The following is a 13,433-nucleotide window of genomic DNA, read 5'->3' as shown; positions in this document are numbered from 1 at the left end:
GTTCTGTACCAGCGGAAGAAACATCTTCAACTCGGGTGATTCTACTCTCCTTTAAGATAGGAGAATATAGTCTTTGGGAGCATAATTATACATAAAGCATTGTGATGCATCCTGACAAGGTATGGCTGATACACAGGGCCTGAAAAGTATATTTCTCTCCACTAATCTCTTCTCTTTACAGAGGTCGGCAATCAATGACAGGTTTGAAGCTTCTTCTCCCCAGATGCCTAAGACAGGGGCTTGCATAAAAGATGCCTGTTCCAATGACGGGAAAATTTGGGTAAATGAAGAGGACTTTGCCCAAGGCAGATGCAGCGTATCTGTCCTGTTGCAGAAGCACAGGGTTTTTTAAAATTAATAAGAGAGAGTGGATTGTGGGCGCATATTCTGATATGCCACAAAAGCCATTGCCCTGGTTTGAGCTGATACATAGTTCTGCAGACAAGCTGTCTGCCCTTAACAAAAGCCAGGATGCCTTGCTCCTAGCTTCCTTTGTTAAAGTGTGGATTACCTGAGAAGAGGTGTTGACTGAAACTGGTCAGGATGTTTGGGGTTTCTTTCCTTATGCAATTTGAAGGTTATCTTATAGAGATGCTAATTTAGGACCTACCTGACTGCTAGATGCGGACTGACTAAAGCCGAGGCACCTGGTTACCTAGGCAACAGCCTTTGTGTGTTCCCGCTCATTTGGGATGGATATATAAGATGTTGGGACAATAAACGGAGGCTGGCCTTTTCCAAGATGACCGTGTAAGTTGTGTCTGATTATTCCTCACGACTCCATTCCAGCCAAGTTAGGAAGTTTGTGTTGGACCCAAACGGGCTCCAACAGTGGAGTAAACAGAACAGAATGCTGGGAGGAAGAGGAAGTGAGGCAGATGCAATGAAGCTCCGACCCAAGATGGACGTAGGCTAGAATCTCCCTGGTAAGTCACCAGCTCGTGGTGCTACACACATTAATAGAAATGGGCCAAGCAGTCTTTATATGAATACAATTTGTGTGTTGTTATTTTGGGGCATAAGCTATCCAGGTTGCCGGGAGCTGGGTGGCAGGAACGCTACCCGCAGCTCCAACTACATGTTTAATTTATCATTTGTTCCCAGCTTTTAGGATTTTGTGTGTGTGTGAATAGAAAAAAAAAATACATATAAACCTATGATTTTTTGGTGTCCTTGAACTGCAAAGTGTCAGATACTTATTTTTAAAAGTAAAGAAAGAAATATTTTAAGATAGAGATGTAAAAATTCAATTGGCTGCTTTGAAATAAGAATGACTGAGTGACAGATCTATTTAAAATATTTTATCATGCTAGAAAAAAAAATGGGTAAAGGTACTTACTGTGAAGCCAGATGATCAGTGTTCACTCTCCAGACTAAAATAGTAGGAGGGAATGGATTCCTGAGAGCCGTCTGCTGATTTTTACACACATTACATGATGTGCACATACACAAACACATACTAAATATTAAAAATCATTAAGATATTTCAAGAAGCTCTACCCTGCTAAAAAATAATAACAGCTTTTAGACTCTTTGAAATTTTTAAAAATATTGGCAAACTATTAAAGTGTGTGTTCCATGGTTTTCAGATTCCATGCTATATAAATGCATTTATGTGGAGATGTTTAAAAGTTAAGCATAAGACAAACAAGGAACTGGTTATCATTTTGATGATATTGTCAACTAAATTACTCAGACCAAAGATTAAGGTCAACTTTATCAAAATGCAAATAATTATACATTTCATTTATTTTTAAATGTCTGATCCTTTTCACAATAACTCAAATTGCTTATTTTTTAAATTATGTTACTTTTGTTTGACTTCACCTTTGTCTACATGATGATGAGTTGGCTCCTTTCTACTGTGTGTGAGACAGAGGTGGAACAGGATCAATATACCCACACCATTCTTCAGAAATGCAAAATTACAGGTCTTACCCAGAAGCTACTGAATAAAAATTTGCATTTATCAAGATTTCTAGATAATTGGTCTGCACGTTAAAGTTGGAGAAGTACAGAAATAAAATACACCTTCTGAGAAACCGGAGTTTAAAATAACAAGTCATTAGCAGTGATTTTGATTGATTACAAATTGTCTACTGGCTCTATTTCTCAATGTACTTTGAAAGTGTTAAAGCTACCAATTTACAGCTATACATTTTATGGAGCATTTGCCTCACATTCCAAATTTGTTTACTTTTGAACACAATTGTAGGACACAAAGTGTGTGATGTTCAATGGATTTATAATCTGTCCCCTATATAATTATGACTTCACATACCTTCACTTTATAAACTGAACAGTGTATATAAAATGTAACTACTGTATCTAGTGATTGTTAGATCTACTCTATGTAGTGACTAAGAAAAATTGCAAACAAGGAGAGCTCCACAAACTGCCTACTTGAAAACAAAGGAGGCAAAGATAACAGAATTAAACTGAGCATAGCATTTTCTGTTCTAAAAAGAAAAAAAAAAATGGGGATGCAGCCTGCTTAAAGGTTTTTATCTTTGTTTGTTTCTATAGGCTTTTGAGTGTGTGTGTGCGCACGGGCTTGTGTGTTTAATACCTTTTCCTAAGCATCTCTTTGAATGAAATGTGGCCTGATGTTTTAGAAGATTTTTTTTTTTATCTTAGTAAGCCACAGACATATAAAACTTAAGGTGTTCTAAACATGTTATATATGAACTCAGAAAAAGATAATCTAACACATGCAGTTTCAAAAAGATTGCATACATCACACTAGACTGAAATCCAAGCCCCATCACATAACATTCTGGTTGGTGTTTTTGCTCCATTTGAATTTCCACTTTCTTCAAGGAAAATACAGCTGTACAAGGTTATTTATGAAAAAAAGTAAAATTTGCTTTGAAATATTTAGCCTGCTTACCTTTTTGTCTGACAGATACTTTCTAACACTCAGCATACACTTTGAAATACTGAATAATAAAATCGTAGAAAATTTCTCTTAAACTCTCTCCAAACTTCGTATGAAACATCATAAAAATGTATCTTTAAGTCTGCAGAATAAATATCCACTTATAAAAATAAAACCATTCTTACATGCATGTATATTTTAGCTATCTACAATAAATAATTTACAAATTATTTTTAAATTAAAATATTTATATATTTTAATGTACTGATATTTTACTAATTTGGCATCAATATCAATAAATCCTTTAGTGTATTTTATTTGTTGCTGATGTTAATTGCTCCTGACCTGTCATGTAAACTCCTCAAAGTCATTAATATTTTAAATTTAAGAGACATTATCCTTTGCCATCCTGTCCATCTCCCACATGCAATGAATTGCAATGCTAAATAAGCCACTATATTTTCATTATCAGTGGTTAAAGAGTCAATATACTGAATGTGGTAATGCTTATAAAGCCAAAGAACAAAGATGAATGTAGTATATACTGTCTTTTGTGAAGCATTACAAGACTTTCTTTTATTGCAAAGAGCGTTGAAGTAATTTACATCTCCTTCATTATCCATTTGAGATAACTTCTTCAGGGAGTGAAAGTTATTTGCTCAAGGCTACCCTATATATACTAATGAATTATAAAATACCTGATGTTCTCATAATTTAAGTAAATTCCCCACTCTCACTTGCCATGTCAAAATTAAGAAGAAAATCTTTCTAATCCTGAAGGCAAAACAATAGATTTGACTATTGGAAGCTTAGTGTCTTTTGTTGGATATAATGCAAACCTACAAACAATTGAATAACACTCATGCGGCTTCTAAGACAACATGAGTAAAGCAAGACACTACTTTAAAATTATTGATAAATTCCCCCTACGGAAACATACAGATGTCTTACAAGTGCTGTGAATTAAGATCTAGCACATTTGCCACTCAAACTTAATGGAGTGATATTATGAATGGCCATTATTTCAATTCTTTCTATAAATAAAATGAAGGGAATATCTAAGTGTCTGGAATGTATACTATTAACATGTCAACAATCCTACTATTTTATGATATACTTTCATAAAATCAATGCACAAAGATACTAAATGGAATGAAAATAAATAGCAAGCAACCAAATAGCAAACTTGTTTTTAATATAAGTGAAGGTACTGACCTTTGGGATTTTTAGTTTTTAATCTAAGGCTTTTGTTTGTTTGTTTTTGTTTGTTTGTTTGTTTTGCTTTTTACATCCAGAACTGGAATAAAATAACCCAGAGAAACATAAGAGGCAAAAAAGAATGACATAAAAAAATCCAGGCTTGAAGACTGAATAACAGCAATCCCTTTACCTTTCACTGAGAAGATAGTTCTAACTAATTCTATCTGTCTGATATTTAGACAGGANCCCTGGTATGTTCAAGGTACATTCTTGCACTAAGACAAAAACTTGGTTGGTGGCTTTTCTCAAGGCATAGAACTGTCCAGCAGGATTTCTAAATTTCCCAAAAAGGCTCCTGTGGTGGGAACAAATGGACCTTCCTGTCTCTGTCTAGAGTAACTATCCCTGTGATGGATCAAACCAACCAATTCCAAGAAAGATAAAAAAAAAAAACATAGGGTAAATGGCAATGGTTTTTGAGCCTACTGCACGTATTCACTTTGTGGGAGCCTAGGCAGTTTGGATGCTCACCTTATGAGACCTGGATGGAGGAGGGTGGTCCTTGGACTTCCCACAGGGCAGAGAACCCTGATTGCTCTTTGGGCTGACAAATGAGGGGGACTTGATTGGGGGAGGGGGAGGGAAAGGGGAGGCAGCGGTGGGGAAGAGACAGAAATCTTTAATAAATTTAAATAAATAAATAAAGAGAAAATGAATCAAATTTGTGGCTGAAAGCAATACTTGACTTTCATTTTATATTAGGTTAGCAAATGAAGTGCAAAATTATTTTAAATTTCAGTTTGAATTCTAATAACAAAGAATTTTTAAAGAAATGAGCTATCCTCATTAATTAAAAATAATTTTAACATTGTAAATCTAAAAAAATGTTATGTTATAAAAAACAATGTAAACTGAAGAAAGACAATTCTCATTCTGGGATCTCTTTTCTTTTTTGACTTGCTCTTTTTACTATAAATTGTCAACATTCTAGATGAGTGAATTAGGTGAAGAAATCATTCTGTCATATTTGTGCAGGAAGGGACAACTATCCTCATTGTCATTTTTAGTTTAACCGTTCAATATTTAGAGCATTAGAAATAATAAAAAATGGTACTTTAAATTTCTGAATACTTGAAGAATTTCAGAGTGTAAAAGATAATAGAAACATTTATGATTTGGACAAATCATTTTTTTTTTAAATTCTAAGTTGAAATGGAAAAGGCCCAGCTTTTTATTTTTATTTAGTTATAATAAAAATTCAATCTTGATATGTATAGAACTAACACTCTAAAGACACTTTCAACCTAATCTAATTTTCATCTATTGATAAGCACATGCTTTACCATTGTTATTGCATGGGCTAATCTTGAAAAAACACGTCATATAAGTCAGTGACTTTTTTCTTTCTCAAATTGGGTTTTGTAGGTATGCCTTTTATAATTAACTGAAGCCAAATGATATTTTTAAACATGACCAGTTTAAATATTAGAAACTAATCTACAATATCAGGGAATCTCACCTATTTTTTATTCATTCTGGATACTAAATGATCAAGAAAGTCTTCCAACAACAGAACTCTGCTCACACATGTAATTCAGAATGTTATAATATAAAGTTAAAAAGTTTAAATAAATGTACTTATTATAGATTTTATTTTCCCCAAGGTAAAATTAACATATCTTTTCTGAATAAAAGTATGTATAGCAAATTTTTCCCTAGGAATTCCCAACAACATTGAGCTAAACTTACACAATGTAGAATAACATGATAATTACTTTCTTTTCTTTACACATATCAAGAAATTTTATAAGTTTAATTTTTTGTACAAAAAGATTCCTTTATCTCTGGACATGGTAACTGCATATGTTGATAGAAACACAAATTGGGCTTTAAACATCTTGTCTTAAATCCTGAAAATGATGATAATCTCTCCTAATATTTAAACTTATGCTGTTACAATAATCTCACTAAGTAAAAAGGAGCAGGAAATGTACTTATTTATTTGTTTGTTTGTTTGTTTATTGTCCTTTATTTATGGCTAGAAACCAAATATGAGTGAGTACATTCCATGTTCCTCTTTTTGGGTCTGGCTTACCTCACTCAGGATAGTGTTTTCTATTTCTGTCCATTTGCATACAAAATTCAAGAAGTCATTGCTTTTACTGCTGAGTAGTACTCTAATATGTATATATTCCATACTTTCTTCATCCATTCTTCCATTGAAGGGCATCTAGGTTGTTTCCAGGTTCTGGCTATTACAAACAATGCTGCTATGAACATAGTTGAGCATATACTTTTGTTGTATGATAGGGCATATTCCCAAGAGTGGTATTGCTGGGTCCAGGGGTAGGTTGATCCTGAATTTCCTGAGAAACCACCACACTGCTTTCCAAAGTGGTTGCACAAGTTTGCATTCCCACCAGCAATGGATGAGTGTACCCCTTTCTCCACAACCTCTCCAGAAAGGGCTATTATCATTGGTGTTTTTTTATTTTAGCCATTCTGACAGGTGTAAGATGGTATTTTAAAGTTGTCTTGATTTGCATATCCCTGATTGTTAAGGAAGTTGAGCATGACCTTAGGTGACTTTTGGCCATTTGAACTCACTGAACCTGATAGAAGAGAAAGTGGGAAGCACTCTACAACACATGGGCACAGGAGACCACTTCCTATGTATAACCCGAGCAGCACAGACATTAAGGGCATCATTGAATAAATGGGACCTCCTGAGACTGAGAAGCTTCTGTAAAGCAAAGGACACTGTTGCTAAGACAGAAAGGCAACCCACTGACTGGGAGAAGATCTTCACCAACCCCGCAACTGACAAAGGTCTGATCTCCAAAATATATAAAGAACTCAAGAAACTAGGCCATAAAAGGCTAATCAACCCAATTATAAAATGGGGCACTGAGCTGAACAGAGAATTCTCAGGAGTAGGAAATTTAAAAAAAAAAAAACAAAAGTCACTAAAACCAATAAAATGAAAGGCCCAAACCAGAAAAAAAATAGAACACATCAGAAAGGTTCACATATAAAAGCAACATTGTAAAGAATGTACAATGAACAGTTCAGAAAAGTTGGAATACTTCTCATGCACACCATTAAACACTAAATGCAAACAAACTAAAACAGGCATTTGCAGACACAATAGATATAGAAAAAATCAGAGAAATTCCACTAAAAATCCATTTGAATTTATAGCATCAAAAGACACAGAGACAACATTAAACATTCTTAGTGGGAAAAAAAATGACAAATTTGTAAACAATTTGGGGTAAAGTATGCTTTATTTATTTATTTATTTATTTATAGCTCCTTTGAGGTTACTGAAGAAGCTATGATAGCTAATGGACAGTAGGATATGACAGAATTTATGACAGAGATAATGCTGTAAGAGGAAAAAAAATGAAAAGAAAAAAGATATAGTTGCTTACTGGTGTCTAAGGAAAAGAAATATAATTCAAGAAAGTCTTAAGAGGGCACTAGGTAGAAAGCTGAAGTAGTTAACTGGAGAAATGATGTAGGGTGCTGAGATGATTCAATAATGTGTATGAAAAATTGAGTAGGGTGGATAAAACTGTGCTTGTGGTGAAGAAATACTGATTTATAGGACAAAAGGTACTTTCTTTGGGTAGAAGATAAAATATTCAAGATTGGGACAGGACAGTGTGATGTGTAAAATAATATAAGTATGCAGATAAATAAAGAGAAACCTTTTTCCACAAAGTAGCATTCCTTTCTCAGTTCTGTTTTACTTTAAGTGTTCTTCTTGTGTCCTGTGCTCTGCCTTTTACAAAAGCTTCTCACTTTATTGGTCCCTATTCACTATTACAAGGCATCAAATTATTTAATATAATTTAAAGAAAAAAAGCAGCATTTCATGAACCAACTACTGCAATATATTTGTTCTTTCTTTTACTGATACTAGCATTTTTTTTCCTGAAAAAAATCCTCAAAGGTGGCTAGAACTTACAAATTAAAGAATTACAAATGTCTGTTAACTCAATAATCTATATATCCCTGCCACCGCCCTTTCTGTACTACTTTGTTCTATATAACCATGCATGTCTATTTATCTAGCCACTAACCAGCAATGGCTATTTTTTTATAGTCAAGAAGACATTTTTTTTAAATGATCCTTTTAACCTCCCAGCAAATCATTAATTCCTTCCTTCATTACACACAATTAGAGCATTCATCACATTGTATCCTAGCTTTATGAGAGTCTCCTAAACTCAATTAAACCCAGGCTAATTTTTTTCATAATTTCTTTCAGATTCTTAGAGTCTGACACTTGTCTAGAGCAAATAGTTGACCAATTTATGTTTGAGATTTTTTTTCGGCAAATAAATAACTGGGTGACACCTCCTTTCAAATATGTATACCAAGATTACTGGAGGAAATTAGCTTTCAGGTTTTTATCCCCTAAATAATTTCCTTTCCCACTAATAGAAATGTAGCAGCCTCGGTGTAGTTCAAAGCCAGCGGTTTGTATAAAGTCTCCTTGTCTGTGTGCCTTCCTGTGCTCCTCCAAGAATCTTATAAATATTGTCCAAAGACCGTTGCAGGCACCTTGTTTTTAAATGGACAACGCTCTGCTTTTAAAATCCCTTATCATATTTCTTTCTGCCACCAGCAATCAGGAATCTTACTTTCAGAAATTTCTATCTTGCATAAAGTTTGGAATACCGGGAAAAGGGATAATGTAAAACCTGCAATCCTCTCGGCCAGGCCTTTCAGCTGCAGAAACCCAACATTAAGGGCATCCGTCAGAATAGTACTTGGGTGATAAATGGAGGGTAGGTCTTTAGTAACTGATTAAACCTAGAAAATAAACTTGGTTTTATGCTTGATATGAGTTCCCTTCTTTCTGTCTTTCAAATGCACAGCAACTCTTCAGTTTGAGGAAGCTATATATCATGTAAAGGACTCTTTGAATCAAAGCAAGGAAGAGAAGCGGGGGTGAGATAGAAACCCCACATTTATAAAACAGAAGAATTCGCTAAGCAGCTTTTTATGATCCCCTGGAATCCAATTTCCACAGGAATGTGACGCTGTAAGCTTCAGTTGGTGTCCACATGCCCAACCTATTTCTCCTCCCTCTTTTCCCTGTACAACCTTCTCCAACTGCTCGCTAGGACCCTTCTCTTGGAGCAAAATAATACTCTTCACAGTCATTTTGAAAAGGGATTCGCTTTGCTTTCAGGAAAGTGGGGTGTTGTTCCTCAAAAGGACCAGAGCAAGCTATAAAAGGAAGCTACAGCGCAGGCTTCTGTCTAGTAAAAAATCTTATTCAGGAATCTTCCCAATTTGGCGCATTGGTCCACATAAGTGACTCCGCAGCCTTAGAATAAAAAGCAAGGTGGCTTCTTGCCTGCTGCTACAGAGCCAGAAACATTTCAGTGTTCAATTTCCTATTTCCAGCCTAGTATTTTCGTCAACCAGACTCCCCACCCAGAACATTCACCTTCGTCCCCTCCCCCAAAGCCTCATCTCCCCATCTTCCTGAGAAAAGGACCATCCTCCCAATTCATTTCCTTAGGTTGCAGGCAGAGAAGGAGACAAGTGGAGGGGATAAAGATATCCCTATGTCCTTATGAATCGGGGGCGGGGGTGTAGAGATTCAGCGATTTCATCTCTAGTAACTTGCCCTCTAATTCAGCACTAGACCATTAAATTCAGAAATTCCTTGTGAATAAAAAAGGTACAAGCTGTAAACTGGGAAGAACAGAAGAGCAGAGAGCTGCTGGAAGGAGGGAGGGGAACACACACACACACACACACACACACACACACACACACACACCAGGATCTGAAGCCTGCTCTGGAAAAGCGCAGCAGGCAAGGCTGCACCTTGACAAGCCTTGGGGGATCCGGGGCCTCTGGGAGGTGCTGCCGGTGGGGATTGAATTCGCGGGAAGGGAGCTTAGAGACATAGAGCGGCTGCACACCGGGAGCGCGCCCCGAATGTTGGCCTGCTCACGCCCCCGACCGGTACAAGCCACCTGCCCTCCTCCTACACCGCGGAGCCTCGGGCCCGCTGACGTCATTGCCAGAGAAGGAGGGGCGGCCCGGCCGAGGAGGACCCCGGCACGAACTGTATTCATGCGGCTTGCTCGCCAAGGAGCATGCTAGCAGCTTGGCAAACTCAGCGCCCTGGCGGCGGCACACGGACTCGAGATGGGCGCGGCAGTTCTTAATTTAGCATCAGGATAAAGGTAGACTTAGATCTTGTCTTGTCCATCTCATGATTCTTTCTCAAAACCGCCCGCACACTGTGGGTTCTACCTCCAATAAACCAAAGACAAGAAAGGTGAAACATGGATACGTACTATCAGTTACTTCCCCTGGTTTGCCACCTCCCCCAGTACTAACAAACAGGCAAAGACAGCCCTGAGGCTATCTCTCCGTGACCATGAGAATTTGTTTCAAATATGATTAAAAGTGCACGTCTTCCAAAGTTGCAGAGGTGCCAGCAAGCGCACCCTCCCCCATCCCCTTCTTTTATAAAGTCCTAAGTCACACTTGTTTTGCTTGCCTTCTTCTTTCTTTCCTTCCTTCCTTCCTTCCTTCCTTCCTTCCTTCCTTCCTTTTTCTTTATGGAAGACAAGTAAGACAGTCTCTTTATGTCACCTAGTGCTTTCATCATTTTGGCGATGTGCTTAGTGTTTGGAAATCTCAGCCTGCTCCTTGGGTTGTTTCCTGGATACAGTGGTAGGACCACGCACAGGGCTCCTCTGTTCCCAATCACTCTCGCATCTTTTAGCCCCCTTTGCCCGTGGCCTAGATTCTCAACCACTTTTTTCACACTAGGTCTCTTGTACAGAAACAGCCCCTAGGCTGGTATAAATCAGCCTTTGGAAAGTTTTCTCATAGTGGGGGAAAGAACAGCTTAATGCTTTTGTTTTTATTGTATGTGTTGCTGTTGCCCTTTTGTTTTCCTTTCTTTTTTATTTTTTTTTTCTTTTGTCCTAAGCCCCAATTCTCTCTCGGATTTTCTTTGTAGGTGGGTGCCGCAGTGGCGCACTGTTGGACTTCCAGCCCCCAAGACAACATTCTGGAAGGGCACCCAGCTCACAGAGGCGAGTGCCTGCCTGCACTCACACACTCCAGGAGAGCTTCCCAGTGCACTGAACCCCAAGCCACAAAGGCTGCTACAGCAGAGTCTGAAATAAATCACAGACAGCAAAGGGGCCATCTTCACTAAGCCCTGAAAAGTCTTTTCTTGGGGGAGACACGGAAACGGATACTGTTGTGTACTCTGGGACATTGACACCCCAGGGACAAAATGCAAGTCTCTAAAGCAATGTGGTCTCTTTTTAAAGTCACCTTTTCCAATGACGCTCTTAGCAAGATGCATTTTCTTAAAGGAGAGCCTCTTTGTACTTGTTCCAGTAAGGTTATTCATTTGTGGAAGAAACTGCTTTTGGAGTCTGTCTCGGAAAATGCCATGTATTTATGACATAGGTGGACGTTATTTTGGCTAAGAAATCCCAAGTAATTTCTCTAGAGAAAAGGGATCCCTTTTGTGTTGGGCTTGACTTAAGAAATCTTTTTGTTTCCCTCAATGAGAAAAGAAAACCGGTTTTCAGTTGCTGTTTTATAAGAAGTTGCGTTTATGTAAGGGGGACAGAATTTCCCACATCTACCATGTCCACATTCATTAGGTCCCAGAGCAGGCAGAAAAGGTAGCGCACCGGGAGCACCAAACCAAGAAGACCCTGGACGCCCTGCTGCACTCAATGTTTTTCCCTGTCTTGCAGCAAGGGTCTGGTCCCCAGGGGGTTGTGTCATCAAACAGGGACTGAAACCCGAACCCCAGAGAGAGGAGCGCATCTGGGCCTGCTCACAGGATGCACCGCGGATTCTCTGCTGGGGCATTGCCCCTCATCTGGAATCACTCCGGGAGACACCCCCATCCCCAACAGTCTGGGACATCAACTCTGCATCCCCACACTTTCACGATCAGAGTTTCATTCATCTTCACTGAAGCGGGCACATTTCGTTAAGTGAAAGACCCTTTTGCACAGCCAATCTCTGGGAAATTCAAGAGCGGACACTTTTCTGAGAAAAGTGAGAGTTTTAGCAAAGTAACCAAACCAAGACTAGGCAGTACCAAAAGATGTCCTGTGCAAGCTCACCTTCAGGGTTTGCTCTTTCTCTTACCTCTAGGGAGCAGAACCCGAAAGGGAGACCACCAGCAGCTTATCTAAAAGCAAGCTGTGGTCAATTGTCCAGATCCCACGCACTGGCAATCACCAAGTCCTAAGTGCAGGACATGCTATGTGTACCCAGCCTCAGCGCCTCTCGCACCCGGACCCGATACTTACCTCCTGTTAAGATTCCTCTTGAGTAGAATGAAGAGGGGAACGAAAAAGGAGAAAAAAGGCTTCTGCCCGCTCCACTGAGACTGCGATTGCTGTAGCGGGATCTACCGCCACAGCTCGCAGTCCGCGGAGCAGCTGTTTGTCCTGGAGGCTGATTGCGAGGCTAGTCGGGGCTTCCCGGGCTAGCTGGGCTGCCGGTGTCGCTTGAGTAGTCTCGGCTACAGCCACTCCTTGCACTCTGGTAGTCTAGCTTTATGCTTTGCTGCGCGGGCCGCTGCTGGTAGCTCTGGCTCACAGCTCCTCCCGCCCTGACAATTCGTCGACTGCAAGGAGCCGCTGCCAAGCTAGCCCTTTTCAATGGCGAGGGGGAGGGACTAGAAAGGAGGGGGGAAGGGGGACAGAAGGGGGTGAGCGAATGTGAGACGGGGAAAAGGAGTGAACAAGTGCCCTAGCCGCCTGCTGGGAGGGGATGGCACAGCATCAACTACTGGGTACCCCCTTTTGTCCCCACTCCCTGCACCCGGCATCCCACTCGAGCTCAGGAGGCAGCCTCTCCCAGCGGACGCTGAACCTCAGGAGTGGTGCGGGGGCGAGATTGAGGTAAGCTTGTGAAGTTAAGCTTGAGGCCCAGAGAGGGAGGAGGAAGGCACACTGCCTGCCAGCTACTTTATGGGACTGGAGGTTTAGGGAGAGGCACAGAGCAGATTAAGAAGGGCATGAATGAATTCCTATCCGTGGGATGTGCCCCTTTCCTTGCACTTTATGTCTACTCTTTAAGTTTCACTCCTTTACATTATGTTACAGAAGTTTGATTTTTGTTTTCTTGTTTGGTGTGCTTTTATCTTGAATCCTATGGCTCCCTGAGTCAAGCTAGAGAATCTGCACATAGCAGCACCATTTTCTCATACAAAGGATACCTATCAGATACACTAGTGGAAGTAGGGGCAAGAGCAAGGAAAACACGCAGTTTGAGCCAAATACCTGTTTCTGAATATGTTATTCAACTGCGAGTTGCTGTCTAGGTCCAC

At 39.4% G+C, this 13,433-nt stretch overlaps 1 protein-coding gene across 1 annotated transcript in view; it reads right to left on the bottom strand.

Annotated features, from left to right (window-relative positions):
• Positions 1–12,686, bottom strand: part of Pcdh11x (protocadherin 11 X-linked) — a 122,957-nt gene extending 110,271 nt beyond the window's left edge. Inside the window, exon 1 of the mRNA XM_050122387.1 lies at positions 12,409–12,686. The gene's annotated coding sequence lies outside the window, so the exon portion shown is untranslated. The remainder of the gene's footprint in view (positions 1–12,408) is intronic.
• Positions 12,687–13,433: the final 747 nt, after the last annotated feature.

Source organism: Alexandromys fortis, unplaced genomic scaffold, assembly GCF_014885135.2.
Source record: "Alexandromys fortis isolate MF-2015 unplaced genomic scaffold, M_Fortis_MF-2015_v1.1 scaffold_187, whole genome shotgun sequence".
Taxonomy (NCBI): domain Eukaryota; kingdom Metazoa; phylum Chordata; class Mammalia; order Rodentia; family Cricetidae; genus Alexandromys; species Alexandromys fortis.
This window is presented reverse-complemented; position numbering and strand designations above follow the sequence as displayed.